This window comes from Marmota flaviventris, chromosome 5 (genome assembly GCF_047511675.1).
Source record: "Marmota flaviventris isolate mMarFla1 chromosome 5, mMarFla1.hap1, whole genome shotgun sequence".
Classification (NCBI taxonomy): domain Eukaryota; kingdom Metazoa; phylum Chordata; class Mammalia; order Rodentia; family Sciuridae; genus Marmota; species Marmota flaviventris.
Genome location: NC_092502.1, coordinates 42,891,368 through 42,905,414, shown reverse-complemented (window position 1 = coordinate 42,905,414; position 14,047 = coordinate 42,891,368). Strand labels below are relative to the sequence as shown.

The window sequence follows — 14,047 nt, the reverse complement described above, 5'->3', positions numbered from 1 at the left end:
CATGTCCAACATTTTTTTTCTAGGATCCATTCCGTACCGTTTTAAGGGATATTAGTTGAGATTTTTCGTGTTAATTCTTGATGTGTACTTTGAGAAACTTAAAAGGTCCTGTGGGTTTTTTTTTTTTTTCCTTTTTCCCGTTGCCCTGCTAGTGACTTGTTGAATTTTATCCCTTACAGGCAAAACTTTTAAAGTGGTGGATGTAGCTTTTAAAAAATCTTAGTTTATGTGCATCCATCTCTTGTACTAAGCGATTTGCTTATCATCTTGCCATGGTTGGTCACTTTCTATGAGAATTTACTTAAAAGTATGTACTGTGTAGTTCTAAACGAAATAGTTTGTGTTAAGCATGTGTTTTCATTCATATAAACTGTTTAAAATTTTTCAGATGGCCTAGTTTCATCCCTTTTATTGGTTTGTCTGTAATGAATGGTTACAAATAAGGGTTATATTTTACCCTCACTAAATGCATTTTTGTATTTTCAGAGCAGGTTTAAAAACGTTTTTTTCCTATAACTGAACTGTTGTCTTCATGAAAATCCTTCTCCCAGTCTTTGTAGCACCATCTAATGGCAGAATGACAGTATAGCTGTAAAATAATTTGTTAAATCTGTTCAGGACAATTGCATCAGATTTAGAAGGTTTGCCATCAAAAATCTGTGCAAACTTGGAAGTTACATATTTACTTGTAACTAAGTTGGGCTTCACAGAAATGTAGTTATGAGTCCCTATCACAGTCGCCCTTATTTTACATGAGATTTGAAAATGTAAACTGCTATACATAGCTTGGGCAGAAGCCCCAAATTGCTATGACAACTAATGAACCAGCTGTGTGTACTGGTATCTTAGGTGCAAGTTGTAAATCAAAATATCTGTGTTCTGCTTGGTTAACAAATGTATATTTGTAGCCCTTTCATGCGATAGAATTCAAGTTGTTGTTTATAAAAAAAAAAAAAAACATAGGAGAAAACTGCCTTCCTGGATAGAAATCTAGAATAGCAACGTTTATGGATATCACAAATAAAGAATTCAATTCTTTACATGATTGAGTGAGAGTATGTATAACCTGGTGGGTGGGTTCAGAGTGACTATTAATTTAGTGTACTTAACTTGATTTTTATGTTAGCTTAAAATATTAGACTCATCTTGAAGTTGGAAGCCCAAAGCTATATTCTAAGAAACTTTCTGGAAAGGAGAAAACTGGGTTTTAAAGTATAAGAATATTTTAATGTTCACACATTTTTAATTATTGTCACTAATTCCCAAGGTCTAATACTTGCCAAAATTTTTAAAATTGTTGTGGCTTTACTTTTAAAGAGATGATTGGTAGTCTAGGTTATGGCTTCTGGATAGTTGCTTTGACAAAGGATGGCTGATGCTTGGCACAAATATAGATGTACCTCTGACAAATGGGATAGGTGTTTGTTCATTGAGAGAAGTTAAAAAAAAAAATTGAAATCTTTTGCTGTCAAATAGTTATACAGTTTCCTTAGATTTCTGCTTTATTTTTTTACACATAGGCTATGCTTGATAATTTGGTCTAGCTTCATTTGGGGCCACTAGGATTCAGAAAATGATTTGCTTAAAATTTTCAATGTTTGTTGTTAAGCATTTTCCTTGACTTAATTTTGGTGGAAAGACCTACTTCTGGATCAGTTGGAATAGTTTATTTTTTGGAGGTTTTTTTAGTCTAATAAGCATATTGTCACTTTGTAGTCCCAGAATAATGACATAAAAAATTGGCAAATGAATTATGTAAAAAGATGTCCTGTTAATTAGAAAATCAACCTATTCTGTTTGTGGTATATTAACATTTTGGTATCATGTCTAACCTTAAAAATTTCTATAACCTGGACTGGCATCTAATGAAGGAAAAAACATAGTGATATTTTTTCTTTCTTGGTTTCGATTTGTGAGTTTTTATGTGGATGTTTTTGGAATGTGGTGCTTTTTGGATGAGTGAATGGGTGGGTCAACTTTTTTTTTTTCCTTATGGGAACTAATCACAACATCAGATTCAAGAATCAATGGTAGGAGGTGGTGCAGAACATGGCCAATATTGAGTACAATTTTTGTGCCTTTAATTTGGGAGATAAATTAAAAATGAATCTCTTTGTCTTAATATAAATATTTTTGTTTTCGTTACTTTTTTTAGTGTAAATTCTGAAGTAATCTGTTGAAAGTAGTGTAAAGGCTTTTTAAAGATGGTAATGATTTCAAGTCTTAGTTTACAAATGGCTAAGGTTTGTAGAGCTAACTCAAATTTGAATGAGTACACTAATTATTTCTTTCTGTAACAGTGATTTTGAACATACCTTTCATATTTAAACCCAATTCAGTTATTTTTGTTTTTAGGAAGGTTAAAGGATTAAGGATGCTTGAGAATTTTGAATTTATGATTCTCCCAAGACTAGAAGTAATAGTGTCAGTTGTTTGGTTTGTAGGTTTATTTACCTTTTAAGTGTGTTTAAGCTTCTCAAATTTGCATTTTAAGTTAAATTTGATTTTTGTGTTTGCTGGTTGAAAGTGGGTTTTTGGATTCTAGATTGGTTTGAGAATGACTGCATCTAGACAGTATATGGATTTTACCCCCAAAGACAACATTTGTCCTTAAGAGTAAGTCTCTTTCATACTAACCATTTTATCACTGTTACAGTATGATCTCTTTGGGAAAAATTTCCTCTCAGTTCTGTTTTGGCCTTTTGAAACAGGGCAGTGAAGACCAGGAATGCTTTTTCCTTAGTGTCTTTTTGCAGGTTACTTAGATGTGTGGTTGTCTCATGAAAAAACATTATGTATATTTTCCCAAGTAAAAAGTTCCTTGAAGGGGCTGAGGATGTACTTCCTTGAAAGTGCATAAGGCCTAAAAAATGTATTTTCTACTTTTGTCATTTAAAAAATTGCATAACATTTGGATTGCATTTCAAGTCACAGAAAATATTTCAGTATTGCTAGGGAACATAAAACACCGAAACCTCACTGCTTTTTAGAGCTGGTCTATATTTTAAAGTAAAATTCAATAACTGCTTGTAAAACAGATTGAAAAAGCAAGTAGTCCTACTAATATGAGCAAATCTCTTTCCTGGGTAATCATTATTAGGTGTATAACCAGCTACATCCTTTTTGTGTGCACCTACGGTAATATTTTTGCTGTTTATATCAAACATTCTTGCATATCAAGACAAGTAGACCTATTAATGCCTGTATAATGTTCCATAGCATAGTTTCTGCTATAACTTAGAATATTCTGTTGGTAGACTTTGCTTCTTCCATTTCTTGCTATTTTAAAACATGAGGTGATGGTTAGCCTTGCAGCTGTGTTCTTTCTCATCAATTGTATACTTCTTAGTTGATGCAATAGCTACTAAAGTTAAATGTGCTAGATAATGAGAATCAGCATTTCTCAATACAAGTGTTTTTCAAATCCTAGTATATACAAAATGTACATATTTATTTGTGGCTTTTAAAAAGCCTTGGTAAATGCAATTAAATTTACTGCAAATTTTCAAAATTTTACTGAAAAAATTTCAAAGCTAGATCATATATAATAATACAGTATTAGTGACCTATGACAACCATTGTATTGCTATTTTCCCCTTTTGTTTTCTTCAGTAGTTTTCCTGCATAGTATTTCTCAATTTCTCCATATGAAGAATAGTATTGAGAGTTTGTATGTGCCTTGCACTGTGGTAAGTACTTGATATGCATCATTTCACTTATTTTTGTTCCCAGTAATTCTAGGAAGGAAACCTGTTCTATTTTGCATAATTGTATATGAACCCTCAGATTCATATACAGACTTAAAACTTAGGTAATTTACTCAAGATTGTGAGAATAAGAAAAGATCTTTTAGCTTAGCTTTTAACTTGCAGTGTCTAGAAATAACCTTTATTTGGTTTGTTTTCCTATAGAGCTTATTTTCATATATATATAGTCTTTTGTAGAACAAAACTAGGATCATTTTATATATATATATTATTCATATGCATAAATGTATATTTTACATCAAAGACATCTTTACCTGTACATATTACTCTTTTACCTGTGTGGTCTTCTGTAGCCTAGCTACACCATGATTTATTGATAAGCACATTTTGGTTTTTCTTCCACTTATAATTTAAAGCTCCTTTTGCAGTATTTGGATTACCATTTTAGAACAAAACAAAGAGGAAAAAAACCCTTGGCCAAACCCATTTGTTATAGTGGTGTCCAGGAAATCTGTGAGAGCCCCACAAGAAATTTTGGGTATTTTGTAGTCTTTTTTTAAGATTTTTTTTTTTTTTTAACATTTTTGTTTTTAGTTGTGGATGGACACTAGTTTTATTTCTTTTTATTTATTTATTTTTTTATGTGGCACTGAGGATTGAACCTAGTGACTCGTGCATATGAGGCAAGTGCTCAACCACTGAGCTACAACCCCAGCTCCTACAGTCTTAATATTTTAATTTTGTGTTATAATTTTCCCCCCAAATTTTTGTTTTCATTTTTTTATGAGACTTAATTTAAGAACATAACTTGTTTCCATTAAAAACAAGCCTTAGTACTCTTATTTTCTGAAGGGATTATACATGGAGGTTTGGGATTATTTTATAAGTAGGCATATGCCATTTGTTCTTCTATTTTATCCTCAAAATTTATGGCATGATATTCTAGTGGTGTGTTAATAGAGGATTTTCAGTGCAGAAATTGTCTTTATTTAAATTTTAAATGATTTATTAAATATTCTCATGAAGCTCTCTTGAGAGAGCAAAGCAAACAGACTGGAAAGGGTATACTGGGAGAGGTTTCATCTGGATCAGAGGTGGACAACACCAAAATGTGAATTTCTAGTTGAAATGTGGATTCAGATCTTGCTTGTAACCTTGGTAAGTCAACTTATTTTCTCTGTTATATAATTGCTTAGGTCCTTTCCAACTTGATACTTTTGTTCTTTAGTCCTATTTGGTATTTATTAACAACCTTCAAGAGGAACTCTTAGATTCATTCTTAAATGCATTCAACAAAATTTACTGAATATTAATTAGGACCAAACCCTGTTTAAAGTACCCACAGTTTAGTTTGGTGGGATTTTTTTTTTAGTCAGAGATACATGAGCTGTAGCGACAGTGTGGGGAAAGGTAGAATGCAGAGAAGGCCTTTAGATTAGTTTTGACATTTGAAAAGGGCATTCCATGATTTATGCTCAAATGAAGAGGATAAAGTATTGGCTTCCTTAACCATTTTTTCTCCCTTAGATTGTTACATCACAAAGACCTGATACACAAGTATCTTAAACGAATATCAGCTGTTTTATTGATTGTTTTGTGAGTTTTGCCCAAGTATTAATAACAAAACTGGTGTGGGAAGCAGAACTTAAAAGTATTTTCTTTCTTTCTTTTTTTTTTTTAAAGAGAGAGAATTTTTTAATATTTTTTTTTAGTTTTCGGCGGACACAACATCTTTGTATGTGGTGCCGAGGATCGAACCCGGGCTGCATGCATGCCAGGCGAATGCACTACTGCTTGAGCCATATCCCCAGCCCCCAAAGTATTTTCTTTTTCTTTCTTTTTTTTTTTTTTAAAGAGAGAGAGAATTTTTAATATTTATTTTTCAGTTTTCGGCAGACACAACATCTTTGTTTGTATGTGGTGCTGAGGATCGAACCTGGGCTGCACGCATGCCAGGCGAGCGCGCTACCACTTGAGCCACATCCCCAGCCTCCAAAAGTATTTTCAATGGTAGAAATATAAGTCAGTTGAGATCTTGAAATGATAGTCATTGTAGATTCATATAAGTCACAAATTGGAGCTACTTACGAATATTCATAAGTTGTGAATTGGAGCAACGTATGGATTGCTGTAGCTTAATAAAGAGGGTCACTTTTGGAGACTTATTAAGCTACACCGTGTGTTTGCTCTTCTTGAATTTTCTTACGTGTTTTCCATATTTTGATTTAATAGGTAATTTTATAAAAATTTTTTTTGCAGTGATTTAATCAGTTTTTGATGAAGATGAGACAATTTGCTATAATTGAAAGATTATGTATATCCAAAATTTCATTTTAAAATAGTTAACTGTAATTTTGGGGGGGAGATCGGTAGTTTGAAAATTGATAAATGGGCATGGATTATTAGCCTCAAATTGAGGTTAGCATATTGTGAGTATTCTTAGGCTTAAATTTAGTCTCTTTACTAAATATAATGTGTGGAAGATTTTACTGTGGAAATAGAATTTATGGCTCATTCCATGAAGAGGCACAGATCTGGTTTCAAAAATTAGTCTTTGACATTGAACCTGCTGTTGAGTGAACTTCATATACTCTGAAAGTGAGAATTTAAATGCTACAAGATAAAACATTGATTATAAAAAGAAGGTATTTGAAAGCTGTTACTTAAAAAGGAATTTCAAACTAGAAAGGCTAAAAAGGGCAATTGAGTCTCTCAGATTTTTTCACCCATTTTTTAAAACTCACCTGAATCTTGATGATTTGAATCTTGAGAGGAAAAGGATTCTGGAAGATGCTGTGCCAGGCTAGACATTTTCTTTCTTCTTTTTTTTTTGGGGGGGGGGGGGCTTAGGTTTGAACCCAGGGCCTTGTACATTGCAGGGCACGCATTTTGCCATCTGAATTATATCCCCAGCCCCATTTTCTTCCTTTTTATCTTTTCCTTTTTTTTGAGTTGCTGCGAATTGAACCAGTGACACTGTATCTCTTAGCCATGTTCTCAATCCCCATTATTTTTCCTTTTATGTTGAGACAGGGTCTTGCTAAGTTGCCAAGGCTGACCCTGAACTTGTGATCTTCCTGTCTCAGTCTCCCAAGCTGCTGGGATTACAGACATGTACCACTGCACCCAGCTAAGAAGTCTTAACTTCCCTACTAAGGCTTTCTTTAGCTCCTTTGATTCTTTCACCAGTTTGTATGATTTAGTTAAAAAATAAACAAGCAAAACACTACCTGAAATTAAGTGTCACTTCCTGCTCTCAAATTGGCTAATGTGAATTTGAGCCATTTAGACAGTATGTTTATTTCCCAGTGTTTACTATCAGTTTCATCAGGTGTTTATTGAGCACCTTCTTTGTGCAGAACACTTATGATTTGCAGATGCATAGCAGTGGGATAAACTTTGTTGCTGTCTTCATATAACTTAACATCGTGGTTGAAATTCATCATAAAATGATGCAACTTTTCCTTTTCAGCATTGTGGTCTTAAGATTATTCACACCATCCAAACAAATAGAAGTTATTGCCGTTGAATATACATTCTCTGATTAAAATTAATGCTCTTCTCTCTTTCATTGGTTGTTAGTTTGATACCAAATGAAAGGTGCCTTTTGTCTTTGGTGCTTATGTTGCAAATGTGATTTGCCTTATAGCATCTGATTTAATATTTCATAGTCTGTAAGGATGTAAATTTTGGCATGAAGTAGACAAGGTTCCATTCCAGACCTGGTTACTTTCCAGCTCTGACCTAGTATAAATTGATCTGTGCCTCATTTTCTTATCTCTTAAAAAAAATTAAAAAAGAGATTAAACTACTGGTAATAACTGCCTTATAGGGCTTATAAGAATGCACATAAAGGGCTTACTTAGATTCTGGTAAATAGTAATATTAATGGTATGCCCCCTGATAGGGAGATAAGACTGACTTGCAAAATATACACCTTTATTTCACCCTCACCCTATCATATAGTATTTGCACAGTTAATGATATTAATAACTATTTTGAAGAGAGTTGTGACATATACATATGTTGTCCATGTAACATTCTTAGTAACTGAAAGTTCCCTCACTTGTTGACGGAGTGTTGGGAGCTTCCTAAACTTCTGCTACTTTAACTCAAGTAGGAAAGAGCTGAATCTCGTTAGCTATAGATTATTTATTACTATCCAGAAGGTAAAAGTGAATATGAATGTTGGGGAGAGGTGACTTCTAGGTAGGAAAAAGGATAAAGAAAAGCATGTGGTTGATAAAATGTTTAGCCTTATTGGTCTCATAGAGAGGCAAGAGGAGAAAAGAGGACACTTCAGGTAAGAACAAATAGGCAGAGACATGGAACAGAGAAGTACGCTTATTATGGGTTACACACTATAGAAGACGCATTTAAAATGTTCTTGTTGGAGCCATTCAGTAGCCTTCCACAGAGAAGGTAGCTGGGGAGCTCATCTCAGAAAGGTTAAGTTTTTCCAGGGGCACCTAACTGGTGAAATAATAGTGGGTCAAGTGTCAGTAATCTGTGGTCATACTCTTAGCACTAAATATTGGCTTACAAATAACTAGCAATATGTATTGGATTCCAAATAACTAGCAATATGTGTTAAGAGTTATGAAAATTTAATTAGGGAAAAGTAAGTTGGAACCATGTTACTGAGATCTCAAGTAGAAGGTTAAGGAATTTGGGACTTTATCTGGTGGGCAGTGGAAGTCACTAAAGGTTTTTGAGCTACAGTAATTGTGAAACTAATTCAGTAAGATTATTCCAGTAGCACCCAGTAAAATAAATGTCAGTGGGAGATGTTTCAGGTAGCAAGACTATTAAGACAACTCCTGTTAATGAGGAAAAAGAATTTGAATGTGAACAAAAAGTTAGCATTAGAAATAGACTAAAGAGGGTCTGGAGTTGTGGCTCAGCACTAGAATGCTCGCCTAGCATGTGTGAGGCACTGGGTTCTCTCCTCAGAACCACATAAAAATAAAGAAAAAAAAGTTTATTTAAAAAAGACTAAAGGAATTTGAGGGAAATTATGAAAGTATAACTGGCAAATGATTGGGTATTTGGTAAATGCCCATAAGGGAGAGGGGAGTAATTGAATCAAAATTACTGCCAGCAGGTGGTTTTTGGAGTGTGAGTGAAGGAGAGATCAAAATATTTGTTTTTTCATTTCCCTAAATACGATTCCTCAGCAACAGATAATTGATGTCAACAGTTCTGTTCCCTTGTCCATCTTTTATAGCTCCTGGTCTTTTCTGGCTTGTGATAACCGCCATCTCCTATTCTATATCAGGCTTCCTAACCCTAAGATAGTTTGCCAGATCTTGTTGATTTCCCTTAATCTGTGTTGACACCCTTGTAAGTAGTACCTTTTATGAAAACTTCAGTAACTATTAGAGTGCATCATCATTTGTTATCTCTTCAGTGAAATTTGTTTAATCCCCTCCGTATTTTCTAATGACTTGATCGTCTACATATCACCACACTTGGAAAAGACATGGTTTTCACTATCCCTACGTGTCAGGAGTTTCCCCTCCATTTCTGAAATGCAGTGAATTTTACCATCTGGTAAAATTTATTATTCTTCTGCTTGATGATTCTAGTGATAATACAGCAGAGAACAAAAGAGACAACAATCCATGCCCTCATAGAGCTTATATTTAGTGGGGAGAGACAATACTTCAATAAATTATATGATAAAAGATGAGTGGTATGGAAAAAATTGAGGGGTTGGGAGTACTGCAAGGCAGGATGTGCTGTGAGGATTGTGCAATTTAAAATGGGTGGTATGGGTAGGTTTCTGAGAAAGCGGCATTAGAGCAAGGAGTTGAAGGAAATGGAGTGATATAGATATAAAGATATTTAGAAGAACATTATTCCAGGTAAAGGATTTGGAGAGCAAAAATTGGGAGGCAGGATTGCCCCTGGTCTCTGAAGAAAAACAACTTATTCAGGGTGGCTGTTGCTAAGGAAAGAGAAGGAAAGCAGTAGTTTTTGAGGTATCTGGGTACTTCGTATACAGTCCTACTGTGTGCACTTTTCGTATCACTGTAATAAACTTTAGCTGTGGGTATAATAATTAGCAGTGTGGAGTTCTGTAAGTCCTAACAAATCTCTGAACATGTGATCTTAAGGATTCCTGACACAGGTATCTTTTTTTTTTTTTTTTTAACTGTAACCGAATTACTTGGAAAACATCAGGTTATAGATAAAAATTGCCGTTTAAGCAACTTATCACGTAAATCTGCCAACTGTCTAGTGGAGAGTTCCTCTGAGCTATTTCTCTTTTGTTAATTCCTTTCTCTAAAAACTTCCCTTTGATTGGTTCTAGTCACGTTTTTGTACTTTAGTAAAATTAAATTTTGTACTTTATTTATTGAAATTGCCAACAGTAACTTATCAGAGTGGGAAAAGTGTTGAACAAGGAGGGTCATCTAAAATACAGATTTATTTAGTAAAAACTTAATTAAGAATTTGTGTTTTTTTGGCTCTGGGACTCTATTATTAGGAATTTAACCTAAGAAAACAATTCAATTGAGAGGAAAAAAGTCCTTGCATAAAAATGATCATTATAATGTTGCAAAAAGTCAGAAACCATATAAATGTCAAACATTTGGAAAACAGTAAAATCTAAATTGTGCTCTGTGAGAAGGTGAAATACTAACCCAATGTCTATCAACAGGTGAATGGGTAAACAAAATATGGTGTGCATGTACAATGGAATATTATTCAGCCATAAGAAGGAATCAAGTTCTGGTATGTGCTATAATGTGGATAAACATTAAAACAAGATTTACTAAGCAAATTAAGGCAGACCAAAAGGACAAATATTTAGTGAAAGATTGCAGTCATATGAGATAGCTAAGACAGGCAGATTTATAGAGATAGAAAATAGAATAAGGCTAGGGATGTAGCTTAGAGGTAGAGGGCTTGTCTAGTGAAGCCCTGGGTTCAATCTCCAGTATTGCAAAAAACAAAAACAAAAACAAAACAGTTGAATAGAGGTTAGCAGGAGCCAGGAGGAGGCAACAAGGAGTTACTGTTGAATGAGTATACAGCTTCTTGGGATGATGAAGTAGTTGTGGAAGTGGGAATAGGAAGTGGCATGGTTGTACAACATTGTAAATATATTTAATCTAGTAATATGAAGATACTGAATCAACGACATGAACGTTTAAAAGTGGTTAAAATTGCAAGTTTTAATATGAATTTTACCATGATAAAATTGTAACCTAATATTAATGTAATATGTAAGTATATTAGAGTAGTGGGATTAAAAATTACATCTTTAAAATAAAAACATTTAAAATAATATCATGGGGAATTGAAATTACCTAATTGCAATTATTTAGAATTACAAATGCCCTTTTAAAAATGCCACAGAAAAGCCAAGTGCAGTGGCGTGCATCTGTAATCACAGTGACTTAGAAGGCTGAGGCAGAAGGATAGAGTTCAAGTCCAGCTTGAGCAATTTAGCAAAACCCTGTCTTGAAATAAAAATAAATAAATAGGGCTGTGGTTGTAGCTCAGTGGCAAAGCGCTTGCCTAGCACTTGTGAGGCACTGGATTTGATCCTCAGTGCCACATAAAAATAAATAAAGATATTGTGTCCACCTACAACTAAAAACAAAATTTTAAATAAATAAATAAATAGGGCTTGTGGTGTAGCTTGGTAGAGGGTTTCTGGATTTGTCCCCTAATACTGGGCCAAAAAGAGCCACAGAATAATTTATTAAGTTCTCAGCTTTAGTTCTATTCCTCATATCTTCTTCCTCTTTTCCCCAAACTGAAAATTGTCTCCTACTGAGTTCCCTTAGTACCTTTTTTGCACTTCTCTTGAGTCTTATTTTTCACCATTATGTATGTCTGAAATTTTCTCAAATAGTTCTTTGGCATTATATTCATATGGGATTTATGTCGTGACTTTCTGGTGCAGCATAGAGAGAGAAGAGATATTCAGTGAGAACTTTTTGACTGAATTATAAACATGTATGAAGGTAGAGATTTATCAGTTTTTTTTTTTTTTTGCATATTTGCACATGGGTTTTTCCTTATTTTAAGCATGCGCCTACTCTGTACCTGCTAGATATGCAGATCTGACCCTCACCAGCATACACATCACTACATTGACTTTGGGGCTATGTGTCATTTCTATTTTGCTTTCTTATATAAAACAGTCCTGTTTTCTTTGTACCCAGAGAAAGGAACTGGAGAAGTGAGGCAAGGGCAGCAGATAAGAGAATCAAGACAGTTGGTTTAAACTAGCATGTACCTGTGTAAAAGTCATAAGAAAGAATTAATGCTCATTCTTCAGTAGAATGAGAAGGAAATGAATTTTTTACCCACCTAAACCTTCCTAAACCACTGGTGTAAAATTGTTTCATTTTTGTTATGGAGAGATGTACACTTTTACCAGCAGAGGGCATCAGTTGCAGATTTGGGAGAAGAAGGAATTCTCAGGAAGACTCAGACTGCAATGTACTACTGGTATGTGTGAAGCCCCTTCTTGTTGCTATGTTTGGCCTGACTTTTGACTCTCCTGAGGTTCAGTGGTTCTCCTGTAGTTCTCCCCAAGAGGAGTCTTTTGCTAGATCTGACTGGTAAGCTAGATGAACAGAGACCAATTTTTCTTTTTCTTTTTCTTTTTCCTTCCTTCCTTCCTCCCTCCCTCCCTCCCTCCCTTCCTTCCTTCCTTCCTTCTAATACTAGGTGTTTAGAAGCCTCCAGTGCCAGCTTCTATGTAATATTTTTAGGGGTTCAAATGCTGTTGTTCCTCTAGAGGTGACATGGAAAGGGCATTAGGAGAGGTCTTGACTCACACCTAGCTTTGGCCTTCTGAGTTGACAGTTGTCTCTGTCTCAATTGGCTTCTCTCTAAAATAAAGGTAATAAGATAGGGATAGAGCCTGCCCTGTACAATAACAAATAGTTGCCTGTGGGGTTTGGCAGACCTGGGTTCAAATTCCAGCTCTGTCATTTACTACCTATGGGCCTTGGTCAAGTTATTTAACTCTCAGAACCTCAGTTCTCTCACATATCCTGCATAAGGTTAAGAAGTCAATAAGAGTGATACATGTGAACTTCAGAGTTCAGGGTCTAGCCCAGAGTAAAAATTCAAGAAATAGGAGTTATTATTCAGGGGAATGTTATCTTGAGTCAGGAAATTATGGACATGGAGAATTTGTAAGATTAAGTGCTCGCTTCAGCAGCATATGTAGTAAAATTGAAATGATACACAGAGAAGATTAGCATGGTTCCTGCTCAAGGATGATGTGCAAATTTGTGAAGCGTTCTATATTAAAGAAAAAGAAAAAGATTTGTAAGCTAAAAGTGCAACATAAACATCATGGGTGATTTTATTTTAGTTTTTGGTTCCAGGGATTGAACTTGGGAGCACTCAACCACTGAGCCACATCCCCAGCCCTATTTTGTATTTTATCAGAGACAGATTCTCACTGAATTGCTATGCGCCTCAACATTGCTGAGGCTGTCTTTGAACTTGTGGCCCTCCTGTTTCAGCCTTCTAAAGTACTGGGGTCACAGGCCTGCACCATTGTGCCTGGCATGATTTTATTTTTGAATCTTTTCAGGACATGGATTCTTTTTTTAATGGGGAGGGTACTAGGAATTGAACTCCTGGGTACTCAACTATTGAGCCATATCCCCAATCCTATTTTTGTATTTTACTTAGAGACAGGGTCTCACTGAGTTGCTTAGTGCCTTGCCATTGCTCAGGCTGGCTGTGAACCTGCGATCCTCCTGTCTCAGCCTCCCAAGCCGCTGGGATTACAAGTGTTTGCCACCTTGCCTGGCAGGACATGGATTCTTACACCCTCAGAGGACTAGTCCTGAGGAAAGCCAAGCATTCTTCTGGATAAGATGCTGTTCTGTTTACCTTTTAACATTTTGGGGCCTGAAGTTCCTTTTTCAGCTTTTGCCTGGCTTTTTTGGGGGGTACTCTAAGCAGTTGTAGGGAGAGCCTATTCAGCAAGTAGTCCAGAATCTGAGGGGAAGTTTTGGTGGTTAAAGGTGTGGGTGGGCCTTAATTTAGCTTTGGTCTTTTCTAGTCCTTGCTGATCTCTAGGTAATAGTGACCATTAGAGATGTTAACATGGCTCCAGTGTAGCCCCTATCCTGGCCAAGTTTTTGCTTGATTCCAGGACCCAGAGCTCATAGAGGCATACTTTGGTAGCACTGGCATAGACAATGAAATAGTAGCTGCTAATGGTTACTGAGTGCTTATTACAGGCCCAGTTGTCTGCCAAACGCTTTGTATACTTTCACATTTAAACCTTAACAACCCTGGGAGGTGTTATTATTGTTATTAATTTTTTATGATGAAATTAAGGCTTATAA

General features: G+C 35.2%; 1 non-coding gene across 1 annotated transcript; it reads left to right on the top strand.

Moving 5' to 3' along the window:
- The first annotated feature begins 12,884 nt into the window (after positions 1-12,884).
- LOC114097283 (U6 spliceosomal RNA) lies at positions 12,885-12,993 on the top strand. Its single transcript, XR_003583572.2, has one exon. It is a non-coding gene; the product is annotated as a U6 spliceosomal RNA (small nuclear RNA).
- Positions 12,994-14,047: the final 1,054 nt, after the last annotated feature.